This window comes from Carassius gibelio, chromosome B24 (genome assembly GCF_023724105.1).
Source record: "Carassius gibelio isolate Cgi1373 ecotype wild population from Czech Republic chromosome B24, carGib1.2-hapl.c, whole genome shotgun sequence".
NCBI lineage: Eukaryota > Metazoa > Chordata > Actinopteri > Cypriniformes > Cyprinidae > Carassius > Carassius gibelio.
In genome coordinates this window covers 25247403-25273602 of record NC_068419.1, presented here as the reverse complement: position 1 = coordinate 25273602, position 26200 = coordinate 25247403, and the positions used below count along the sequence as shown (strand labels likewise).

Genomic DNA, 26200 nt, shown 5'->3' with positions numbered 1-26200 from the left:
CATACAAAACAAAACGCTTGTTCACTTGGTCCAAAATAACACTGGGACTCCATTCCCCATCCACAGCATATAAAGCTACTTACAAAGTAAGTTGAAAGAAAACAGCAGTTGATCAGGCTACTGCCCCTTCTAGTGAATATGATGCCTTTTACACCATATTAGATCTCGGAACACTTTCCCTCCAATATGAACATCTCATGACTCAAGTCATACTAAAGGTGACAAAGAAAAATATCTGAATCTCTATTTTTTTGTCTAAAATAAAGAAAGTAAAGACAGTGACCTCCTATTGACCCCTTTTACAAAATTCTTGGTGAGTGGTTTTTGCACCATGTTCTCTATCAAACGATTGACTGCCTTAACAACCCTGCCAGTACGTGTCCTGACAACCTGTCTCTCAGGCCCTTGTGCCTGGGTGGGTGTGTGACTATCAGTCATTGTAACAGGTGAGGTGCCGTCATGGGACTCGGTCTCATCTAAGTCAGGGACATTAATTGGAGCGGCAGAGTCAATGTCAGTTGTGTGCAAATCAGGGGACACACTGGAACCCAACAAGTCTCTCACAGGTGAGTATTCGGTTCCTCCTTGGCTTCTGACCTCACTAAACTGGGCTCTCGTGGGTGTCAGTTGAACAGACTCTCTGGACAGAGAGTGGGGTATCTCATTCTCCATCTCAGACTCAACAGCTTCTCCCATAGACTCAGACTCAGCATCAGATGACACGTTTAACCAGGAGCAGGTACGGTCCTCGGAAGCGTCTACTGCCAGGCCACTCAAGGCATCAACAGAAGGAGGCTGGAACTCACTGGCCACATCTGAGGCAGCTTCATCCATCTCCTCCCCGCTTTGTTCGGGCACAGGTAAGAAGCTCACATCCAACATCAGATTCCGATGGACGACTTTGGTTTTCCCACTCTCATCCCTGACTTTGTAAACGTGTGTCTGAGGGTTCCGGTCTATTATGGTATACATAGTGGGCTCCCACTTGTCCATTAACTTCAGTGGTGTCAAAAGTACTGGCATTCATTACTCAAGTAGAAGTATAGATACTAGGGTTTAAAAAGACTTTTGTAGAAGTTGAAGTATCAACTCAAGCTTTTTACTCAAGTAAAAGTTTAAAAGTACTGGTTTAAAAAAACTACTTAAAGTATAAAAGTAAAAGTAATGTAAGGGGGAAAAATGCCATTAAGAACAAAAGCTTAGGTCGCACCAGAGGGGCCTATTGTGCACTACCCCACCGCCTCAAAAAACATTTTTCTAAAGGCCATAGGCCATAATGACTATAATGATATATTAAAATGTTCATGTTGAAAAATTTGGGATGCACTAGGCTTCCTGTTTCAGCCGCATATATGAAAATACAAAAATGGTGTGCACATCCCAAACATCCAATTAGGACGCAGGTGCAAGACAACTAAATGATATAGACAAATAAAGAAGTGAAGTCTGAACACTGAAAACTACTACTCCAGAGGAATTTAATCAAGCAACGTTTCGACCTTCAGGTCTTCATCAGCCGCATATATGCCCATTTAAAATGAACGCACTTTAGTACAATGCAAATAAATTAAAGGACTAGAGATATGATGACTAGTTGCCAATAAGTATTGTTATGGTGCAAAAAGTCAAACTTCAGAGGCTTCTCATCAATAACTTTTAATGGAATGTAAATGTACATCCAAGATTAGCTGCAGGAATCTGCGAGGGCAATGGACAAGAACATTGGTACAGGCTTAGTAACAATTACACTTGTATGGTTGTCTATTTACAGTAAACATTATAGTGCTGTCAAAATGAATGATTAATCCAAGTGATTAATCAAAAACTAAAACTGAAAAATAAATCATAATCCTGATAATTTCTTGATTGATAGCTTCTTGTATTCGGTACATACGTCTGCTATGTCCAGTGTTCGGGGGGGGGGACGAGTTACAAATTTGGTATAGCCTACTTATCACAACATTGTCAATCGCATCGTCAATCGAAAACGCTAATTTATTAAAACGTCTCGCTACCGAACTACCTACAGTAGCTTAATTTGTGGAGGATGAAGAAAAAACACTAATTTGGTAAATGAGCCAGTGAGAAATAATAACTTTTAAGTAGGGTCCAGTGCCTTTTCAATACTTTTAAAATGGTACCGGCTCCTAAACGGTGCCTGAACCGATACTTTAAAAAAAAAGAACCACAAAAAAAACTATGGATAACTTTAAAGAACATTACAAATATTTAAAATAAATCCATAGCTTGTTGAGCAAGTTGTGCTTCCCTTAATCTAAGGCTAATAAATGTATTTCACAATCTGGGTCATTATTTAATACAAAACCACACATAATGTTTCTACTGTATCTCTGTCACTCTGATATTTAGTTAAGATGAGTGCTGTCTGTCACTGTCTTAAATCAGTTCTGTGAATTACTGTATGGTCATTCTTTATAAAGTAGCAACAATGTCGTTTTTAAAATACAGAACTGTGCAAAAGTCTTATGGAAAAATTAGTATTTTCTCCCCAAAAAGGGTTTTAAGCCAGTTATTTATATCTCTTGCTGTAGTGTGTCAGTAGGAAATATCAGTTTGCCATTAATTTTAATAATAATCTAGTGTGATTTTGAATGCACAAGCAGTCTGACAACGGCAAAATGAATGTTTGGAAATGTAAACTGATATTTTATATTGACACACTGCATCAAAATATATAAATAACTGTCCGAACACCATTCTTTTAAGTGAAAATACTAACGTGTCTAAGACTTTTGCACAGTAGTGTATGTATAAAGTATGTATGATTAAATTAAGTATATTTAAGTAAGTGTAATTAAAGTATGTGTTCGTTCATATGTGTTAAGGGCTAGATTTTCGCTGGAGGAAACGGCTGTGGTGTAATGAGCGAAAACTACCTCGTGACCTTTTGTAAACTGTATTTATGACAAAGAACTGCACAGATATGGATATTCTAACAATCTATCGATAAACACATACCTTGTGTCCTCTGTTTGTTTAAGTGCGCATGCGCTGCTCCGTTCGCGGTCTGCGCCTCTGCGGATTGAAGAGCGCGCTGAAAGACGGGAGGAGACCAGTCTGACGCTGGTTTCATGTGAAATTTAAGCGGACTGACTCTGAGGCTCCATACCCAACCCTACTTTTAAGAAATATATTTTTTGATAAACGAACCCAAAACTGTCTATGTCCTGGCAGGACTGTGATGTGATTTGTGTCACGTGCAGGTGCGATGGATCGCGTACAGACCAATAGGGTATCGAAATGGTGTATGTTTATACTTCTCATCCAACCACAATCAAATTCACTCCATCCGGATGGCGCGATTTATCTGGATAGGTTTTTATTTATTTTTTTTTATTTTTTTTTTTTTGAATGATGACAAGCCGGAATGAAAACAAGCCGAAATGAAATAGCAGTAACGAAGCTATTTTTAAAATGTAAGGAGTAGAAAGTACAGATACTTGCCTGAAAATGTAAGGAGTAGAAGTAAAAAGTCGGCTGAAAAATAATCACTCAAGTAAAGTATAGATACCTCAAATTTCTACTTAAGTACAGTAAGGAAGTATTTGTACTTCGTTACTTGACACCTCTGATTACCTTCCTCTTCCCTCTCTCCGCTTTATTAGCAAGCAAAACTCGGTCGCCAATGTTCAAGTGGGTTCCACGCACTCTCTTGTTGTAGCCATCAGCTTGATGTTGCTGTCCTTTCCTTGCATGCTGCTGAGCTATGCTGGCAGCCACATGGAGGTCCGCCATCAGCTTCTCTGCATAGGTCTTATAATTCACCACGACTGGATCCTTCAAAACTTGTTTGAAGACCATATCTACCGGGACTCGACCATACATCAAATAGAATGGAGGATATCCAGTTGTTTCATGAGTGGTGGCATTATACGCAAAAGTCAAAGTCTGTATTTGTTGGACCCAGTGTTGTTTAGCTGACAGGGGTAGGGAATGCAACATACTGCCAAGCGTCCTATTGAACCTTTGCCCATTTCCCATGGGATGGTATGCTGTTGTGTGTGTTTTCACGATCCCTGTGAGGCTGAGGAGTTCGGCTATGAGTTTGCTTTCAAAATTGGCTCCCTGATCAGAATGTATCCGCTCTGGAAAACCGTAGATGCAGAATACATTATCCCATAACTTCTTTGCTATTTGCTTTGCAGTTTGGTTGACGCAGGGGAATGCATGGGCCAATTTTGTGAAGTGGTCTGTTATGACTAACACATCCACAGACCTTTGCTTACAGTCCTCAGCACTCCAAAAATCAATGCACACTAGTTCCATGGGTGCCGATGTATGAATGCTCTCCAAGGGAGCACGGGCAGCCGGTTCAGGGGTCTTTGCAAGGATACAGCGTCGGCAGCATTTCACATATTCCTTGATGTCTCTTCCCATTTGTGGCCAAAAGAAATGCTGTCGGGCAAGATGTGCTGTTCTAGCCTGCCCTTGATGCCCAGCGAGGTCATGCACACCAGCGAGAGCCTTGGCCTTCAAGCTAACAGGCAGCACAAACTGATACCTCTTCTCTCTACTTAATGGGTCTTTGGTTACCCTATATAGGACTCCATCCTGAACTTTTAGATGATGCCACTGCTTGCACAGTGTCTGGGCCGTAAGAGCCAACCCACGTCTCTTTCGCCTAGGTGGTGGCTCACCCCTCTGAACGAGTGGCAGGACCTCCCTGATAACAGGATCCGTCTCCTGGCTGTGCCTTAGTTCACCGATGGAGAGGGCTGGAAGTGTGTCTTGTCCTGAAAGCACCGCCTGGGGTAGAGCACTGAGAAACTGTGTTGCTCTTATCTCTGCTCCCCTTTCCCACTCTACGTGAGCTTCACAAGCAGATCTTACATGCAAGGGTTCTTGACTGCCGGCCAACCTATCTCGAGTGGTGCCCATGGTTACGCAGCAGCTTGCATCGTGTGCTTGGAGACACTGGGTCTTACACCGGAAAAGATCCTGGACTTTCTCCTCCTTGGTTCCCTCCGCTTCAGCCAAAAGACTTTCATATGGCTCACTGATCAACCTTTGACTCACTGATTTTGCAAAAGGATCTCTACTTAGGGCATCCGCCACAACATTCTTTACCCCAGGGATGTGTTTGATGCTGAAGGTGTATGGGGAAAGCTTTGCCACCCACCTCTGTTCGCAAGTGTCAAGTTTTGGTTTGGTCATTATATAGGTCAAAGGATTATTGTCGGTCCACACTGTAAAAGTGTGGCCCTTCAACCAGTGGCTAAATTTTTCACAAACACTCCATTTGAGCGCCAAGAACTCCAGGCGGTGGGCAGGATACCTCTTTTGTGAGCCAGTGAGGGTCTTGCTGGCAAAAGCGATTGGGCGTGCCTTCATGTCCCCTTCTGGTATCTGGGACAGAACTGCCCCAAGGCCGTCAAGAGACGCATCAATGGACAGAACCAAGGGTTTGGAGAAGTCTGGATGGGTAAGGACCACGCAATTCAGGAGCTTCTCTTTAAGACTGGTGAAAGCGGAGTCACAGTCAAGGGTCCAATCTGCAGGTTTGAGCTTTCTGTACACTCCTGGATTCTGACTGTACTTCCCGGCCTTCCCTCTCTGTTTCTGGCCAGCTGTGAGGGCAAACAGGGGCTTTGCGATGGAGGAGCAATTTAGGATGAAGTGTTGGTAGTAAAATACCATCCCCAGGAACGACTTCACCCTGTGGACTGAAGGAGTGCAGCCATCGTCTTCCATCAAGTCCCTCTTTGACATTTTGGCAATGACCTCGACCTTCTCCGGGTCAACAGCAACACCGTCACCGTCAACGATGTGTCCGAGGAACTTCACAGACCTCCGTAACAGATGGCACTTTTTTGGACTCAACTTCAGGTTATGCTCCTGCAGCCTCTGAAAAACAACCTCCAATCTACTGAGGGCCTGCTGTTCATTGGGGGCAAAGATCAAGAGGTCATCTAGGTAGCACAAGAGACTGCTGAAGTTAAGATCACCAAAGATACTCAGCATCATCCTCATGAACGACGCGGGACTGTTGCAAAGCCCCTGCGACATTCTGTTATACTCGTGCAGGCCTAGTGGTGTTGTGAAGGCAGTATACTTTTTGTCCTCCTCATGCATGGGAAGGTTATAAAAACCAGACGTAAGGTCCATGGTGCTGAAGACAGCATTACCGCCAAGGGCAGCCAAGCAGTCCAATTGATGGGGCAAAGGATGAGCGTCCTTGATGGTTCTCGCATTCAGCCATCGAAAGTCTCTGCATATACGGAGATCGCCATTTTTCTTCCAGACCATCACAAGTGGGGAAGCATATTCACTCATTGATTTCCGTATGATTCCCTGCTCTTCCATCTCGGTGAGAACTTGACGCAGCTTTTGATAGTGGGCTGGTGGCACTCTGCGATACGGAAGACGGAAGGGACGGTCATCAGTGAGGCGGATTCTATGCGCAAAGCCCTTGGCTTCTCCACAATCAAGATGATGCTTTGAAAATACATCCTGATATTTCTCAAGCAATGTCACAAGTTGGAGCTTGGTGGAGGAGCTCACTTCACAATGGTCAATATCGACATTTCCTAGACCAGACTTTTGCAGCCTGTCTTTCAGGGCAGTGTTGTCATCCTGTTCAACATGAGTCACTTTAACAGAGCCAGCGTCACTCTGACAGGAACCCTGGAACAGTGTGAGGTCTTCGGCTGCAACACAAGTAGAGACGTCTGCAAGCTTGCTGTTCTTTCTCAGAGTGAGTGGTTTGTCGGAGATGTTGGTGATTTTCATGGGGGTCCAGCCATCTCCCCAAAGTGGTGTTAGCACTCTCCCCACCATGATGCCGCGAGGCACACACCTGGAGGTTGTAGGCTCCACCATAACTGTGCTCCCAGGTGACTTGGGCACATTACTTGGCAGTCTCCCCCACAGCAAGTACTCTTGTTTGGGAAGGAGAGTCACCGCCTGAGTTAGCTTCACTGTCCCTACTTTTTCCGGCACATCTTCACCTCTCCATCTCGTGAGACTTGTCATCATTTCCAAGAACTGTTCGCCGTCTGAAGACCCTCTTGTATTGCTCGAGATAAGTGTCCAATAACTGTTCTCGTTTTTCAGCTGATGCAGCACACATTTCAACATGTTGGTTCCTACTATGATGTCATCTTTCTGACCAGTGACCACCAGAACTGGGACCATACACTTCACCCCATACAAACTTAGTTCTATATCATACATACACTTGGGGCTCACCTGTACTCCTCCACAGCCAACAAGGATGATGCGCTGCGGGAGTTCTTGCTGTTGGGTCAAGACGCTGTCTGATAGTAGTCTCTGTTCTGCCTCTTCACTTAACGTGCAGGCCATTGAGCCTGTATCGATGAGCCCTTGCAACTGAGCACAGCCATTAACTGTCACTGGTGTGTGAAATAACTCACTGAATGTCTCGACTGTGTGAATATTCGGAACAATTACTGTGTAATTATCAGACATTGCTTTACAAACATTGACATACATCTCCTTCAATTCTTCACTCTCATCAAGGGTTGACGTGCTGGTGCTCACACATCCCCTTCCCGTATGTGAGCTATCTAGTTTAAACTGGCTCCACCTTGCTCTGGGTTAGGCGGTGCTTGCGCTGACTGTGGCCTGGTGTTAATTCTTGGCCGGTGCTGTTGTCACTCCCTCTTCCAGTGGCCGGGCTTGTAACAGCCCATACAGAGGTTTGCCTGTCTACAGTGCGCAGTAGTTGAATGTTCAGCAGACTGACAGACTTTACATCTATTCTGAACAATGGCCGCGGGGCCCCTGCTCGGTGGCACAACTGCTGCTGTCTGTGACGTCTGCTCCAGCACACGGTTCAGCAAGCCAATGAGAGACTGGATGCAGACACTCTCGGTCTGAGGAGAAGATGGGAGCCCCATTGCCTTCGGGTGGCTTGTAATGTCTGTGGAGTTATTAACAGTGGCTGTCTCTGTTGCTAATGTCTGAGCATGTATACCAATGTTCTTTGGCCGACAAGATTTGGCTTGAGACATTGTTCTGGCCTCTCTTTGATGTTCAACTAGATGTTCCTGAATCTCATTTGCCGTCCACTTTTCAGCTGTTTTACACTTCAGGACACTTGCAAGAGCGGGGTCGGGACAGTGTTTCACCAGCATCATTGTGACTTCGTGAGAGGGGTCCTCAATGTTTCGCCCCTGCCTTCTCAGACACTCATCCGCGACATCCACAGCTTTAAAGCGTATCCAATAGTCCATGGGACTTTCTCCAGCCAAAGGAAGCGTGTTGTAAAAATCTGCTAAAGGCATTGAAGAGTAGGTTACCTCGCTGAAATGTTGTTTCAGAATATCAAAGACGAGCTTGGAGTTTTCAGCTGGCTGCAGCGATGGCATGCTGCGCAGGGTAACTTTTACAATGTCTCTAGCCTTTCCCATTAGTCTTGACATTATCTCCTGGGAGTACTCTTGCGGGTGTATGCCCCTCTTATTCAGGTAAACGCTCATAATTTCTTCCCACTCATGCACTGTGTGTTTGTCCGTTCCATCACCCCTGAAGTACGGCGGCTCTTTGACATCTGTCTTCATAACTAACTTAACTCCAGTCATGTTCAAGTCAGACTGTCCATATCCTAAGTTCATGCTAAGTGTAGGAGTGGTTTGGCTATCTGCACTACCAACAGATCTCTGTAGTTGGCTAGCAATGTTCTCTCCTATTTCGTGAGCTAACTGTGTGATGAGATTTCCTAGGTCTGCGGAACTCACATCTGGACTAGACACTGGCTGACGTGGAGAATATTCATCTGAATGTGCATGAGTATATGAAAATACAGGATGGCCCACTGAATTAACGTCACTCCCAATGTCTGGTGCATCTCCTAACCTACTCATGTGTGGTGCGGGAGAATGTTCATCAGTGCGTAAGCGTTTGGACGAGAATACAGGTCGACCTAGTACACCAGCACATTTAACCGGCGTGCTTTCAACCCTACTCATAAACCTACCCCTCCCTAGGTTTACTCCCACTGCATCCCCAACACTAAGTGGTGTCTGCACATGCTTGCCATCAGTCATTTTGGAAAAAAAAAGTTGTAATGTGATAGACTATGATAATAATATGTGAATTACTAGTACATGCGAATATGGGATGCAAAAAAAAAAACTATGTAAAATGATACTAGCTGAGATAGAGCCAATTAAAAGTTACAATTTACACAATAATATCAGCCCTTGTACTTGTCAATGTCCCAAAAGAGATTCCTACTCGTCACAGCAACCACCGGCGATCACCCTGGCGATGATCTGAAGCGGAGATATCCGGGTCACGGCACCAATGTAGCTGGCGTGGTCTGCACTTCGCCGACTACTGCGTTGTGTTCTAGTGCACTGATGACAGGACACTGACTTTCCTCAAGGCACTTTATTCGGCTCACTGTTAAATTTCAAAGAGAGCAATAATTCAGGATTCAATCCTCGAATTAGAATCAGCCTCTCTCAATCACGTAGAATGCAGACTAAACATTTAATCACATACAAAAATCAGAAAATAAAATGCAAAAGAATAATTAAACATATCACATTAGACATAGATATATATAATGTGTATGTGTCATATTGCATGTTATCTCTGTTCACCACTCTGGGCTTTTAGCTCTTACAATAACATTATGCAACATGAAATAAACTATCTTTTCAATAATTAATACATATACAGTAATATGCACAAAGCAACACGTACATGCTTTACATCTGGGCTTTGTAGTGCCATTGAACATTAATCAATACAAGAAAACGTTTTAAATGAACACATTATATTCATAACCTGGTATTGGGAGTACATACCTGTTAAATTTCAAAGAGAGCGATAATTCAGGATTCAATCCTCGAATTAGAATCAGCCTAACATAAGAAAAAGGACAACTGAAACGTGGGCTGTGACACAAGAGGACAGAATGACGATCGCTAACATACAGCTAAACAAAACACGAGGTTAGCTATGTTAGCAGTTTCTCAAACTCTCAAAACAGCAAAATTCTCGAAACATCTCAATTAAATGTAAGCGCACTCATCATAAATTACACATACAAGTTACCATGTGCTCTGAAACTAAAGTTTTAACAGGTATATCTCAATCTTTACATTGCACTAACGTGAACACATACCTCTCTCAATCACGTAGAATGCAGACTGAGAAAAGACTGCTAAAATCCAGTATATGACCTCACATCCAATAGAGGGCGCACATACACAAAAAAAAAATAACTCTCCCAATACCTATAAAGCTACAATGACATAACTGAACAATATAGTATTTTGGTGAAATAAACTCACAAACAATAGAAAATAAAAGATAAAAGGTTGCAAAAATATATGTCATTCTTTGACCTGTTACACCTGCACTAAACAGTGTAATACATCTAAATGCCACTTCCAATGAATCTTCTGCATTTCCTCTGCATTAAAAGATGAGTTTGTTGATACTGATTTGCCTGGTAACAGCCCAAATGTTTTATTATTTTAAATAACTGATTCCTTTAATTAAAAACAACTAGTTTGAGATTAATAGGCCTATCCCAGGGGTGTCAAACTCAGTTCCTGAAGGGCCGTAGCCCTGCAGAGTTTAGTTCTAACCCTGCTCCAGCACACATATCATGTAGTTTTCAAATAAACTTAAATGATTAGATTAGCTGGATCAGGTGTGTTTAATTAGGGTTATATCTAAACTGTGCAGGACTGTGGCCCTCCAGGAACTGAGTTTGACACCCTTGGTCTGTCCCATTTTTGACTCCCTCCCACTGTTAAAATGTAACAAAGTAATTTTTACTCTGAGTAAATTTTTAAATGAGCTACTTTTTATTTTTACTTGAGTATATTTTTAGGCTGGTACTTTTACTTGTACTTCATTAATGTAATGGTACTTTTACTTGAGTACAATATTTTTGTACTCTTTCCACCTCTGCTGTTGAGAACTGGAGCTTGTAGCCTAGAATTTTTCTTTCTAAATTATGTGAAAATCATCTTGTTTACTCACTTACAGAAAACAATATATTGATTTAAATTTTCTAAGACACTTTTTGTTGGTAAAATCATATGTGAGTAGGCGTCAACTATCATGAATATCATTATTATTTACACCTGAGAAGACAAAGGGCTGCATAATGAGCCTCTCATTCAGCTGTGCCACTGAGGGGGAAGAGTTACAAGAAAGAATGTGAGAACAAAATAAAAGTATATATAATTTTATGTTTGTAGTTTATTAAGAATATATTTAATTATCCCACAACATAATTTAATATCAACTTGGGGGGGCAGTTAAACAGTTTATTAGGAACAATCAAAGCTTACTTTCAAACAAATTTTTAGGCATCCTTACTCCAGTCACACATCTCTATTTGTTACATTTATATTATTTACATCAAGCTTTTGAATGGTATAGTATTGTATATTGTTATTGAAACTTCATAATGTTTCACTTGATTATACATTTAGTCAGGAATTATAGTTTGGAAAAACTCTTTGGAAAAAGTCTAACTAGTAAAATGTTTACACGTTATGTGAAAACTAGTACAAGTATATAAATAAATAAAAAGAGACTTACTCATGTTTATGATCTCTGCTGAATAAAGTGCTTCATTCTTTTTTCTGAGGAAATCCATTTCTCAAATCCTCAACCACATCACATCTTTTTGGGGTGAATTATGTCTTATTCCTCTCATCGCGAAGCAAACAGTAAAATAAAATAAAAACTTGAAGAACAGTCTGGCTGCTTTTTCTTCTGTGTGGGCGTATTCAAGCCGCGCGCTTCAGTTTGAATCTGAATAGCGCGTTAATCGCGGGGGGCGTGGTCACATTAGATATAATGAAGGGAGACATGAAAAACAGACATCACGTTGTTTTCATATGGATTACTTTATCTCCGAATAATTGTTTTCGGCAGCACTTGTTTAGTTTAAAAGTAGACATGTCAAGCTTTCTATAGATATCTCTCTCATGTCTTTTCTTTGAGTATTCACTTGGTGCACATGGTGTGTCATGGGCGTACATTAGCATTACCCCCTTTTGGCATCGTGGCACCACGAGCCGTGGCGATGTGCTGTCATCAGGTGCAAACCACATAATGTCGTCTTGTACACGTAGCATGTGTCTGGTGTTATACAGGTGTCGGAGGCACGAGTCATCATTGAGCTCAGCTTCAGTGATAGGGTGGTTGGAGGGGTCAGAGAGGTGGTTAAGAATTGTCTTTATGGCAGTGTCAGAGGCTTGCATATCCGCAATGTCGTTGTTGAAGATCTGCGGAGTTAGCGATAGCGACTGTGGGGCGGGCACTGCCACAGGTGAAGGTAGTTTGCTGCGGGTTAACACTGCAACATCGGGGCTGGGTGTGGGTTCTGGGGGTGACCACACCTCCCCGTGTAGTGCGCCTGTTTTGGCGAGGGCGTCGGTTTGATCATTTAAGTCTTTGTCCAGCCCTGGTAGCTTAGAGTGTCCTTTTACCTTCTTCCAGTACACAGTCATATTGTGCATTTGGTGATTTCGGTTATCACATTCTTGGAACAGGTGTTGGTGTTTGACTGGCTTGTTGTTTGCCGTTTTGAAACCATTCTGTTTCCAGCCCGGAAGGTGGCACACAAAACTGAGTCTGGCATAGTTCGAGTCTGTACATATGAGGATTTCTCTGATGTCATGGGCTGATGCGATCTGCAGAGTTATGAGAATGGCTGCTATTTCTGCATATTGTGATGACTGGGGACCTAACTTGAAGTGTTGTGGGGAACACGGCTGGTCGTTGACCCACAGCACTCCTGCACCTGCCTTAAGGATGCCATCGTGGTTGTAGGAGCATCCATCGACGTAGGCTGTGAGCATGCCCTGACACGCATTCTCTTCAAAGTACCTGTGACAGGTCGGTTGTTGCTGTTGGGGTTCTTGCACACCCATTTCTTCTGCAGATGTGTTATCAGAACAGTTTTGGCATGCGGCCAGGCCATTGCCCAGTGCAGACTTGTGATTCTGTGCATACCGTGCCTCAACATTGCGTCCTTGGAGAGCTATTAACCATGTGGCTATGCGTGAATTGGTGACCACGCCGTCTCGTATTCGCTGGCTGTTGAGGAACATTACTGGCTGGTGGCAAGTCTCTATGATGACTTTCTGTTCCCCAATGTAATTGGAGAATCGCTGAATGGCCCATACAGTGCAGAGCAGAGCTTTTTCACAGTCTGAGAACTTACACTCTGGTGGAAGCAGTGTCTTGCTGGCATAGGCAACTACTTTCTTGTCTTGGTCAGGCCGTTGGTACAGGCCATCACTGAGACATTGGTTGGAAAACCCAGCTTCCAGGTAGAATTCCTTTTGTGGATCGGGGTAAGCAAGACACGGAGCTGTGCATAAATGTCTTTTTAGTTCTTTCATGGCGTGTTCTTGAGCCTCTGACCAGACGAAAGGGCAGTCCTTTTTTAGCAGAGCTGTCAGAGGTCTGGCAATGTCTGAGTAGTTTTCGATGAACTGTCGTGAGTAATTGCATACCCCTAGAAAACTCCGCAGCTCAGAGACATTGGTGGGAGGCTTGATGTTTTGAATGGCATGAATGCGGTTTGACTGAGGTTCAATGCCTTGGGATCCGATGAGCAGGCCCACGTAGTTAACCTTAGTTCGGCACCACTGTCCTTTGTGGAGGGCGATCTTGGCTCCGGCAGTGGATAATTGGTTCAAAACATAGTCTATTTCTTTCAGGTGGTCGACCACCGTTGTGCTCTTCATGAGAACATTGTCTACATAGATCAGGTTGCCTCTCATTCTAGCGTCTGGGCAGGCTTTGTTCAGAAAGATGTTGAATTCGGCTGGTGAGTTGGCGTAGCCGAACGGACACCTGTTGAAGGTGAACTGTCTGTTGCCAAATGTGAATGCCAACTTGTGTTGGTCTTCCGGGTGCACCGGAATGGTCCAGAATCCAGAGGCCACATCAAGTGTAGAGAAGATTGTGGCTCCTCTGATTCGGGGTAGTTCTTGTTCTAGCTGGGTCATGGGCCATCGTGACAGCGGCACCTGTTGATTTAGTTTCCTGTAGTCAATGGTGGGTCGCCATTTGCCGTTAGGTTTGAGGACGGGCCAGATGGGGGCTGAGTAGGTGCTGTTGCATGGACGGATGACCCCCTTTTCAAGCATAGATTCGATGATCTCCTGCACTGGTTCGTGTGAGGCGATGGGAATCTTGTACTGTCTGACAAAAGTGGGAGGAGCATCAGGGTGCGTAGGGATGCGCACCGTGTGGAGGTTGGTGCGACCACAGTCTAGAGAGTCTTTGGCAAAGGATTCTTTGAACTTATACAGAACTTGTCTGAGTCCTTGACGATCCGTATCACTCTGAAGTGCATTAGCGTCTTGTAGAATTTGCTGCACTTGAGATTCAAAACCTGGGTAAGGCTCCTTCATCGGTGTGTCATCAGTCGGGTTGGTATTGGGAGGTGTAGTAGGTTCATGAGCCTCACCGACGTTCTTGTGGGAGACTGTGTATATTGTGAGGTGTTCGTCCTCGGTCAGCTCCGTTCTGCACACTTGGTCTTTAGGCACTGACATAACAGATGTGATGGGAATGAGTTTGAAGGGTGCAGTGAACAATGTACTGTCTGTACTCCCTTCGGGTATCAGTGCAGGTGGAATGGGACCAATTACAGGTAGTACAAGTTCAAAATCATGAAAGTCATGGCTCATTAGCCATCCCAGCCGGTAGGCCTTGGGAATGTTGATGTCAGTTGCCATGCAGTTGTTGAACAGGATGTAGACTACACGAGATGACACTTCAGTGAGGGGTGTGGCTTCCAGTGTGAGTCCGAGTTCCACACATTCAGGTGAGGGTTGGAAGAAACCCAGCATGTGGTTTAAGGTTTGACCCCATCGCATGTTGAGCCGAATAGCGACCCCTTTGGTGTAAGCTGGTACCACCATTTCCTGTTCGTTGACTAAAGTGCAGACTTCTGGGATGGTCTGCCCTGATATGAGGTTGTCATGGTTGATGGAAACGTGTGGCTGCAAAGTCAATGGGGCCCATACAACTTCATTAAAAGTGTCCACATGAGCCTTGAGGCGAATCAAGAGGTCTGCTCCAATGTAAACATCGTGGGGCAGGTCCGGAAGGACCAGGAAATAATGAGTCAGGCACCGGTAATTCCATTTCACATGCAAAGCGCAGATTCCTCTAGCAGACACCATTGAGGATGGGTGTGAGTTCAAAGGGAAACGAGTGCGCTTGCTGGCATAAGGGAGGTCAGGTGTCTTCTCAGTGATTGCATTGTATAGTGAGAGACTAATGGCTGAGTTGTCTGCCCATATGGCCAGAATACTGTCCGTCGTTGTTATATCATGCAGCTGCAGTTCGGTTTTGACCTTGGGGCAGTAGGTATCAGAGTCTTTAATGGCCTTGAAGGTACAGAGGATCGAACTTGAGCCTTGGTTCGTTGTTGAGGCTGGATACCTATGGCTGGCTGCTGGGGTTCCCGTGACCTCTGTCACCTGACAGTCTGGCTCTGTGGGAATTCTCGTGACCTCTGTGACCTGACCGCCTGGCACCGGTGACCTGTGTGGCTGGAGGGGAAGAGGTTCTCGCACTTGAGCCCAGACTTTCAGCTGTTTGAAATCCAGTAAAGGCTCAAAGCGATCAAGCAGGTCTTTCCCGATGAGAAATGAATAATTGTTCATTGGTGAGACATAAATAGGATGTACTAGACTCATAGGACCAATTGTCAGGTGGATGGGAGCTACATTTCTGAGCTGGATGTCATTTTGGCTGTATGACTGCACATTCAGCTTGCAAGTGTGAAAATTTAGAGTTCTATTCTGTCTCTGAGCTTCAAATTTGAGCTTATCAAATAGTTGAGCTGAAATCAACGTGAGGTCTGAGCCTGTGTCCACAAGGGCTTCGAGTCTCATTTCCTTTTCTAAAGTGATGGTTAGGTAGAGTTTCCGAGTCACTCCCTTCTCGATCAGGTTCCCCAGGAGTTTTGGTGTTGGGGCTTGTGTGTTGATCGTTAAGCAGTTAGGGTATGTTTTGTGCGTTTCGTTGTGGGTACAGATAACCAAAACAGCACTTTCTGGCACCTCAGTGTGTGGGATGATGCTTTCTTGGTCAGGAGGTGCAGACGTCAGCTGGACTGAGTGGGTGTTGCTATCGTTTGTTAATGCAACAGGTAGTTCAATAGTTCGTGGTTGAAAAACAGTGTTCTGTGTGCTTGGTTCAGTTGTGGAGAAGTCGGGATGGTGTTGGTTTCAGGCATAAGGTTTAGTCATGCGGTGTCTGGTTTATCCTTCTTGTCCTCCTTGTGAGGTTTCTTTTGAAGGAACTCTCTCAGTATTCTCAGAAGTTCTGCAGCTTCGGATGTGGCTGCACTTTCCTTGTTAGATGTGGGCTCAGACTTGAGTTTCCAAGCATCACGTCGAGAGTGTTCCCCCTCCCGCCTCCCTGGGCTTGATGTTCTGGAGGCTGGAGGTTGGCTATTTCTAGGTCTCCGGCCGGCTTCCCAGGTGGCCCCCCCATTTTGGTTATGGGAGGGGGGAGGCCGGTCCCGGGATATTCCAGAGCGGTCGTTCTGGTGCTTCGGACAGCACCACCACCGCGACCGCGCTGCCCTCTGCTGGCTTGGAACGGTCTTGACTCTCGGTTGCTGGGTGTATAACTGGGGTGCTGTTGGGTGCCCTCTAGGGTCAACTCTGAATAGGACTCAGAGACAGAGCAAAAAGTTGGGTGTTTTACAGTCTTTTCTGACACAGTCTTTTGTTTGGTGTAGGCCTTATGTGCTAAATCACGTAACTGTTGCGTTGACATGCTACGCGGGCACGCTAACACTCCCAAATGGTGGCTGACAGTAGGATGGAGGTTTCGCAGAAACAAAGTTCGGAAGTTGACGTCTTCCTCCATGCATGGTTCATTCCTTGCTCCGAAGTAGGCACGTTGCAGTCGGTTGTAGAAATTTGGTGGGGTTTCAAGTCGACCTTGCTTGAGGTCCATTGCGGTTACTAGCCCTTGGTCTGATTCTGGATCAGAGAATTCACGCACCAAAGCTTTTCGCAGTTGCTGGTAGTCCATTTTGACAGTCTCTGGTTGACGGTCTAAGAAACTGCGTACCTCACGACTGGACGTAATTCTGAGCAGGTACAATTTGTCCCAAGTGGTTACGTTGGTGACAGTTTGCAAGTGAAAGTCTATATCTTGTAAATAAGCGTGAATGTCGATTTTCATAGGCCTTAACTTTAGCATCTCTTTCTTTAAGTTCGGTTTCAGCCCTTTCAAGGAGAGCGTCACCTTGTCGGAGCTTTGCCTCGAGTCTCTCTCGGGTTACTCTCTCCAAATGTTCTCTTTGGTCTGTGTCCAGACGAAGATTCTCCAGGGCATTTTGAAGTCTTTCCACTTCTTTCTGTAGTTCTGGATCTGTAGCGTTCTCTTTCTCGTGCTGGTCTTGGGTCTCGAGAAGTAGCTTATCTAGACGACTCTGGGTGTGGGCCTGATGCTGTAGGGCTTCCTCCACTTGAAGTCTCAGAGCCGCGGCTTCCTGCTCCAAGTCGTGGTTGCTCTTTTCGCTGATCCGTGCCTGGGCGATGAGGAGGTGAGCTAGGGTCCCTGTGATCCTGGCGAGTTCTTTGTGGGTGTAACTCTGCGTCGGATCGTTCGCCATCAGCTGGTCCATCTCAGTATCCAGTTGTCTCTGGCTCAAGTGCTGCAGGTCACTGGTGTCCTTTGTGACGAGGTGGCCGAGTGGTTACGTCGATGGACTGCTAATCCATTGTGCTCTGCACACGTGGGTTCGTATCCCATCCTCGTCGTTCCTTGCTGGGGAAGTCGTGGCCTAATGGTTAGAGGGTTGGACTCCCAATCGAAGGGTTGTGGGTTCTAGTCTAGTGGTTTAAATCAAAATTTAAAATAAGCAGATGAGAAGAATTAATAGGCAAATCGGAATAAATGCCCTACAATACCCAACGATAACAGTAATGTATCATTAATAATTATGAAATTAATCAGAAAGGGTAAAAGTAGAAGTATGCAATTCAAAACAGAACCGAAAAGAAAGAGACCAGAGAGATGCAAGCTGTGAACTGACTTAACAGGTGACTGCCACTAGATGGCTTACTTCCTTCTAAATGGGTTAATCAGTGGTTGGCCTGAGACAATTAATTTGCACTATTAAACAATTAAATTCTAATTCAAATCATGTTTGAACCAAATTCAAAGTAAATGTGAACAAAGGCAGGCAAAAATTGTCTAATACCGAAATAATATTCGCACGAGCAAAGCTGTTAATGCAAATAATTATTGAGAATTTAGACAGCTAATTCAATAAATCACAGAGAGAAATAGAGGTTAGTAATTCGAGAGCCTTATCTGAAACGGCCACAAGATGGCACTCATGCAAGCTGGAATAAGAAGACAGGGCAACTTGAAACTTCTAAAATTCCCTCTGGTGTTTAGATAGCGGAATGACAGTCAGTTTCACTATGATCTAATCTCTGTGCACTCGCCAGCGCTGATTCTCCAACAGGAATTTTTACATCTGCTGAAACTCCCATAAACATTTATCAAAATAGCACTTATGATTTAAATGTTTTAGGTTTAAAAATCGGGTAGCTAAGCCAATTTTAGACCAGGAGTTTTTACCGTTTTATTTTTGAATATCACTGTGGTTCACCACGAATTCAATAACGATATTTAATAAGCAAGGCCTTTTTAACTGAATCAGAGGAACATCGCTCAGGTTCAGATGTACATATTACAATTAATAAAAGATTTCTTCATCTTTTAATTACTCATATGAAAATGTTGGTCTTCTCTTGACAGGAGACTTTTAACATTTACTGCAGTTTACTTATATTAAAATAACAGTGACTATAGGTATTTTTAGAAACTGTTACTGGGCTGAACAGCTGGCTTTGCCAAATGAGTTCGCTCAAAGCGCGACTTAACTCACAATTCAAAAATGTGCATACATAATATTAACATCCAAAAATGCTCATGAAAATGAAAATGAATATTGCTCACCAAAAACAAAGTTTGAACGCTGCCCAAAATTAAACTCCACCATAATAATGTAGCAACAATCACTTTCTGGGGAATAATTAACTCAAATGAAGTGAATATTCATGAGTCTATGAATATAACGTGCTTATTGCTTGCAAATATTAAATTACCCAAAGAGGGAATATTTAATCATTTAAAGGTAACCTTTACTAGAATTAATTTAAGTTACTCTATACAATCTGTTTGTCCAGCTAACTGGAAGCTAGACTTCCTTATCAAAATTCAATAAAAAATACCCTTCTTACAAACTCCAAGAAATATTAATCTTCTGATCAGGAAAAAACAATATTTTCTATGTCTGTACTATTAAGATTACTGAAATTAAATAATATAAAACAAAGCTAGTAGCGTAGATCACACGACTCAGGGACTTCGATCTCAATGAGCAATAAAACAATTAAATTCAAGCAAATTATAGGATTTAATAAAAACAGACTAAAGAGTACATAACTACAATTCACACAGAGTAAATATGAGTATATAGCAAAACGAAAATACAATTCAAACAAGGTAAACGAACAAGAATAATAATGAGATAAATGAGAGAGAGAGATAAAGAGAGAGAGAGATAAAGAGAAAGTGAAAGTGGAAACCAATCTCAGCGTGGCAATTTCAAACAGTTAACTTTGCAAGAGACCCCAAGTCATTGAATAATTTCACAAACATGGAATAGCCTAGACAACCTTAAACAGCAATTTTAGTTGTGATATAAGAAAGTACTTGCTTTGATCTGACTCTTGTGTGTAGCTGCGCTCAAATTGTCCGGTCCATGCGGCCTCAGCGTGGTTCTTTCCAGAGCAGATGATGCGCGAGCTCCATGGTTAACGCGAAGGTAAACTTTGCCAAAAGATGACTAGACTTAAGTTCGTTTGGCTCGTGAAGACAATTGAACGAAGTCAAATATCCGAAGACAATAAAGAAAAACTAGAATGAAACGAAAAGTAAAGAAGAATAAACTGAGAACTTCTTGAAGTCCGGTTTCAAAGCTGGGAACCCTCTTTTCTCTCTGGCGGAATGCCCAGAATACAGGTTTCGGTGAGCTTTTACGTAAAACCAGGTTTACACCTATTTTTCAGTATGAGCCAATGAAGTGTAAACAAACTGAGGCGGGAAAAATCTTCTTTGTTTGCTGATCTCCGCCCACTGGTTTAATTTATTGCAATGACAAGATTAAACATTTTTCTTAAGCAAGATCGTTCCTCTGAAACAATGCATCTTTTTGTAATTTGCTATCAAGATTCGTTACAGTCGTGTTTTTACGATTATACAGACACCAAGAACTATGATTTTACCAATCCCATATACAGAGGTACAGAGTTATTCTTAACTAAATGCATATAAAGTTTGCATTAAACACACAGTAACATTCATAAATTCCACTATGCCGCATACATACATTTGAGCACAAAAAGGGAGACATTAAAATACATTTAGAGGTAGTTTAAGTAAAAAGGTCCATGGGCTAGCCAAAAATGCTTGTGCCTGTTTTTGAGTGTGTGTGCGTCTCATGAATGTGTGTGCGTCTGTTTCACTGGAATGTGCGATCAAGAAGGGGGGGGGGGGGGTGTTTGTCTTCCCTTTTGAAGTTCGATATCGCATCTCTGGATAGTCTCCAAGGTGTTATAACTCTCATCCACGCCAGGACGTTGCCGTCATGGCGGCGCCCAGGGTGGTGAGTTATGTTGTAAGAGGGTTGTAAAACGAAAGTCCTTGTTTTTTCTGTAACTCACGTTCTGGTCTTTGAGTGTAGAATGTGTCAAAAGGGTCAGGATTCATTAATATGGAACAGATGGTTGAATACCATCCGCTCATTGGTGTTACTATATATATATATATATATATATATATATATATATATATATATATATATATATATATATATATATTTAAGCCTATTTCAAAATTTGTCATAAAATTATATCGCGCATACAGCTCAACTAACGCGATCGTTATGGTGTTTAAACAACAATACACTTCCGTATTTAGACCGTATCATAGTACTGAGACTGCTCTCCTTAGAGTTACAAATGATCTGCTCTTATCATCTGACCGTGGGTGTATCTCTCTATTAGTTTTATTGGATCTTAGTGCTGCATTTGACACAATTGACCACAACATTCTTTTGCATAGACTTGAACACTTTGTTGGCATCAGTGGAAGTGCATTAGCATGATTTAAATTGTACTTGACCGCCATCAGTTCGTAGCAGTGAATGAAGATGTATCCTATCGATCACAAGTGCAGTATGGAGTACCTCAAGGCTCAGTACTAGGGCCGCTACTCTTCACACTTTATATGTTACCCTAGGGAGATATCATCAGGAAACATGGTGTTAGCTTTCACTGTTATGCTGATGATACTCAGCTCTATATTTCTTCGTGGCCCGATGAAACACACCAATTTGAAAAACTAATGGATTGCATAGTCGATATAAAAAACTGGATGACGAGTAATTTATTACTGCCAAATTCTGAAAAAACAGAGGTGTTTATTATAAGACCTAAAAACTCTAGATAAATAACCTAGAACAGTGGTTTTCAACCTGTGGTCTGCGGCTGGGCCGCCAATTATTTTCTGTTCATTTCCAGTCCATTCTAGGGCTGTGCGATTAAAAGAAAGTGTCCTAAAATCACGATTTGAGCGTGCGTGATTTCTAAATCGCTTTATACCACAATTTTCCGTGGCCCTGACCTCCCGTATCCGATCCCATCAGAATGCATTGCGCCTACCGCGAGAACAGAGACTGGGCATATGCCTAACTCCAGGTTCACACACTGTCTGTGATGCGCCTTTTTTCTGAGCCAATGTTGACGGATCAGAGCGTTCTCACTGCGGTAAAAGGCTAGAAATAAAAACGTGCGATAATTAATGTCTAACACATGAGCATAGAGTGAATTTGTTAGTGAACAGGATGCAGTTTAAGTGAGAGGAGACACGTTTTAAGTGTGCACACTCTCTCCTCGCAAAGCAGTGTGTATCTGAGCAAGCACGACTGGTTTTGTGACAGAGGCAAAGGAAATCTGCTGCGAACAGATAGATTCGCACTCGTGCATTATTTTAATGTGCTTTCGCGTTATATTTATGCGCTCTCACTGCTGACCGCATACACTGCAAACACCTGAGGCACCGCTACAATTAATGAGCTCTATGAACAATGCATGGCAAAAAAGAAAAAAAAGTCCCTGTATACAGGATTTTTTTTTTTTTTTTTTTGCCACAAGTCTATACATTTTTTTACATCTTCACTATAGTGATAATTTTGACTTATTTCTGTTCTAGAGATGACTTTTTGATAAAGCTCTGATTGGTTTTCTTTTGGAAATATGTTTCAAATTAATCATGAATGCATTTATGACTGTAAAAGCATATCGATGTGTGTCACAATTGCAAAATTGATAAACAAAATCGCAATATTTTTTTTTTTTTTTTTTTCATATCGCACAGCCCTAGTTTATTCAATAAATACAGTTTACAGTTTAAAATCTAGCTTCGGAGTACTAAGTTATTAACCCAACAATAGCGGGGTCAGTTAATTTTTTTGAAGTGGGCCGCGCAAACATATGTGTTTGGTTGTGTGGGCCGCGAGTTGAAAAAGGTTGGGAACCACTGACCTAGAACACTGTCTAAGACTTGATGGTTGCTCTGTCAATTCTTCGTCATCAGTTAGGAACCTAGGTTTGCTATTTGATCGCAATCTTTCCTTAGAAAGCCACGTTTCTAGCATTTGTAAAACTGCATTTTTCCATCTCAAAAATTTATCTAAATTATGGCCTATGCTCTCAATGTCAAATGCAGAAATGTTAACCCATGCATTTATGACCTCAAGGTTAGATTATTGTAATGCTTTATTGGGTGGTTGTTCTGCACGCTTAGTAAACAAACTGCAGCTAGTCCAAAATGCAGCAGCAAGAGTTCTTACTAGAACCAGGAAGTATGACCATATTATCCCAGTCCTGTCAACACTGCACTGGCTCCCTATCAAACATTGTATAGATTTAAAAATATTGCTTATTACTAGTGGTGGGCCGTTATCGCCGTTAATGCGCTGCGTTAACGCGAGACTCTTATCGGGCGATAAATAAAATATCGCCGTTAATCTATTCTCAAAGTTGGGTTGGGAGCAGGGTCTATACTAAGCAAACTATGATGACTTTCACCTTGATATTTTATATAACTGAATCGCTGAGGACAGCTTAAAAAGATGCCCAGGACAGTTGACGGGCCACTGCTGCGCATCGTCACGAAAGCTTATCTTTCTCACGTGTTGTTAAGCCGTACCGCTTTTCGATTTAAACATTAAAGCATCCAAAAACTAGACACGGAAAAGCTGAACAGATTAGCGCGTGCCGTTAGGTGCGCACGAGAGAGAGAGCCGCGTATCACGGACAGCGACACTGAACCGAGCTCTCATCTGCAAAGTTCTCCTCGATGTTCCTCCTGCACCCGAACGAACAAATGCAAATTGCAGTTGTGGTGTTCAGGGCTCGCGCAGAGAAAGGCGTCTCAAAACACAAGAACATCGAATTTGCTTATTTTTGCTCTTGTGCCAACAAATACATACCAAATATGTCAAAATATCCACCTTGGAAATTATGCTAAAAAAAAACTGTCAGTCATTTCTTAAGTGAAAGTAAACAGTTGAGGAAAAAAATGGGATGTGTATTATATTTGATGCGTTCATGGACTCTTAAAGTGACCGCGCCTAATTTAGCGACTGGCTGCTGTAATGTTAATCCAAGAAAATGAAAATCACTCACTGCTCTTGCCTGTTTTTTATTTGTAGTTTTAACAGTCAAACTAAAACTTATTCAGAAACCAGATATAATTTTTGATATATATAGCAAAACTGTAATAATGTGAGAAATGAAGGTGTCTGAATAAATGTAGGTTTGATTGTATATTTCATTTTTACATTGAAGACTATCCAGTGCTATTATTTGGTTTCTGTACCTTGACACATACAAACTTGAAAAAAAAACAAAAAAAACATAAACATTGGTGTGAAACAGGAGTAATGTTGTTTGCACCTCGTGCAATGTGGAATTAGTTTACAGCTTTTTCAAGCACTTTGTGATACATTTTGGAAACAGGAGATGAGCCCCTTTTTTAATGCACCACCTAGCTTGATAAACCCCTTCTCAAAGACTTACTGTTTGTCAATTTTATTTGGGTAACACACATATTCCGAATGCCTTTGGCAGAATTCGAATGAGCCATTTTAATCTAGATTAATCTAGATTAATTTCAAGATCACAGTGAGATTAATCTAGATTATGCCCACCTCTACTTATTACTTATAAAGCCCTGAATGGTTTAGCACCTCAGTATTTGAATGAGCTCCTTTTACATTATAATCTTCTACGTCCGCTACATTTTCAAAACTCAGGCAATTTGATAATACCTAGAATATCAAAATCAACTGTGGGCAGCAGATCCATTTCCTATTTGGCACCTAAACTCTGGAATAACCTACCTAACATTGTTCGGGAGGCAGACACTCTCTTGCATTTTAAATCTAGATTAAAGACCCATCTCTTTAACCTGGCATACACATAACATACTAATATGCTTTTAATATCCAAATCCGTTAACAGATTTTTAGGCTGCATTAATTAGGTTAACTGGAACCGGAAACAGTTCCCATAACACTCTGTATTTGCTACATCATTAGAAGAATGGTATCTACGCTAATATTTTTCTGTTTCTCTCTTGTTCTGAGGTCACCGTGGCCACCAGATCCAGGCTGTGTCCAGATCAGAGGGTCACTGCAGTCACCCGGATCCAGTACGTATCCAGACCAGATGGTGGATCAGCACCTAGAAAGGACCTCTACATCCCTGAAAGACAGCGGAGACCAGGACAACTAGAGCCCCAGATACAGATCCCCTGTAAAGACCTTGTCTCAGAGGAGCACCAGGACAAGACCACAGGAAACAGATGATCCTTCTGCACAATCTGACTTTGCTGCAGTCTGGAATTGAACTACTGGTTTCGTCTGGTCAGAGGAGAACTGGCCCCCCAACTGAGCCTGGTTTCTCGCAAGGTTTTTTCTCCATTCTGTCACCAATGGAGTTTTGGTTCCTTGCAGCTGTCGCCTCTGGCTTGCTTAGTTGGGGACACTTCATCTACAGCGATATCATTGACTTGATTGCAAATAAAGGCACAGACACTATTTAACTGAACAGAGATGACATAAGTGAATTCAATGATGAACTGCCTTTAACTATCATTTTGCATTATTGACACTGTTTTCCTAATGAATGTTGTTCAGTTGCTTTGACGCAATGTATTTTGTTTAAAGCGCTATGTAAATAAAGGTGACTTTGACTTCCACTTGCATGTATTTGACAATTGGAATAGAAGATTTAAAAATGGGTGCATTTGAACTTTTGTTGATCGGTTTTCTTTCAGGATCAAAAATACAAGAAATGAAAGCGTTTATCTGTATTTCCGACTGATCAGAACTTTGCATATACATTCATAAATCAGTCAATTTTGTATTTTATTATGAGATATTTTATTCTAATGTGATCAGTGACTCGAGCACTGATGGATCAGAGCACGTATTTCGACATTTGCAGTAAAAATGTGAAATATAAATTCTCAGAAAACGCATTTAATACCAATGTATTGAAACGTCTGTTTACTCCATTAATAAAGGAGTCCAGACATTTTATATTTAATATGAGGGAAATAGACATGCATGCATGCGTGACACAAAAAAATATTTAAGTTTTAGGTAGCAAAATATGTTTTATTAGGCTAATTCTGTTAATTACACTAAGGTTATTACATTGTCTGCTATATATTTGCTTCTTATTTATTAAATATGCGCAATTGATTGATAAAACATTGATCAAAATTAAGATAAAATGTATACAAAACGAATAAATAACTACTGTAGGCTATGACCTGGCAATAAAATTAGAAAAAATTGTGTCTAATGTGATTGGCTTAACTGATTTGATTTCAGGTGCGGGTCGGGTCGGGTGCAGATTTTAATTAGTGCTGCTGTCGCAAAACGGGTCGGATGCAGTTTTAAGCACTGCGGGTACGGGAGGGTGCGGATTTACAAAATCGGACCCGTGCAGTGGCAAAGAGGGCGTGAGACGGCATTGCATTCTCGAGCCAGCTCTGCATGGAAAACTGGCAAGGGGAGAGGAGAACGAGAGCAGTGAGGAAG

At 42.4% G+C, this 26200-nt stretch overlaps 1 protein-coding gene and 1 non-coding gene across 2 annotated transcripts in view; one reads left to right on the top strand and one right to left on the bottom strand.

The window, feature by feature from the left end:
* LOC128012867 (cerebellin-2-like) overlaps positions 1-26200 on the bottom strand; it is a 636721-nt gene that overhangs the window by 79887 nt on the left and 530634 nt on the right. The gene's annotated exons all lie outside the window — the stretch shown is intronic.
* On the top strand, positions 17687-17768 carry trnas-gcu (transfer RNA serine (anticodon GCU)). Its single transcript has one exon. It is a non-coding gene; the product is annotated as a tRNA-Ser (tRNA).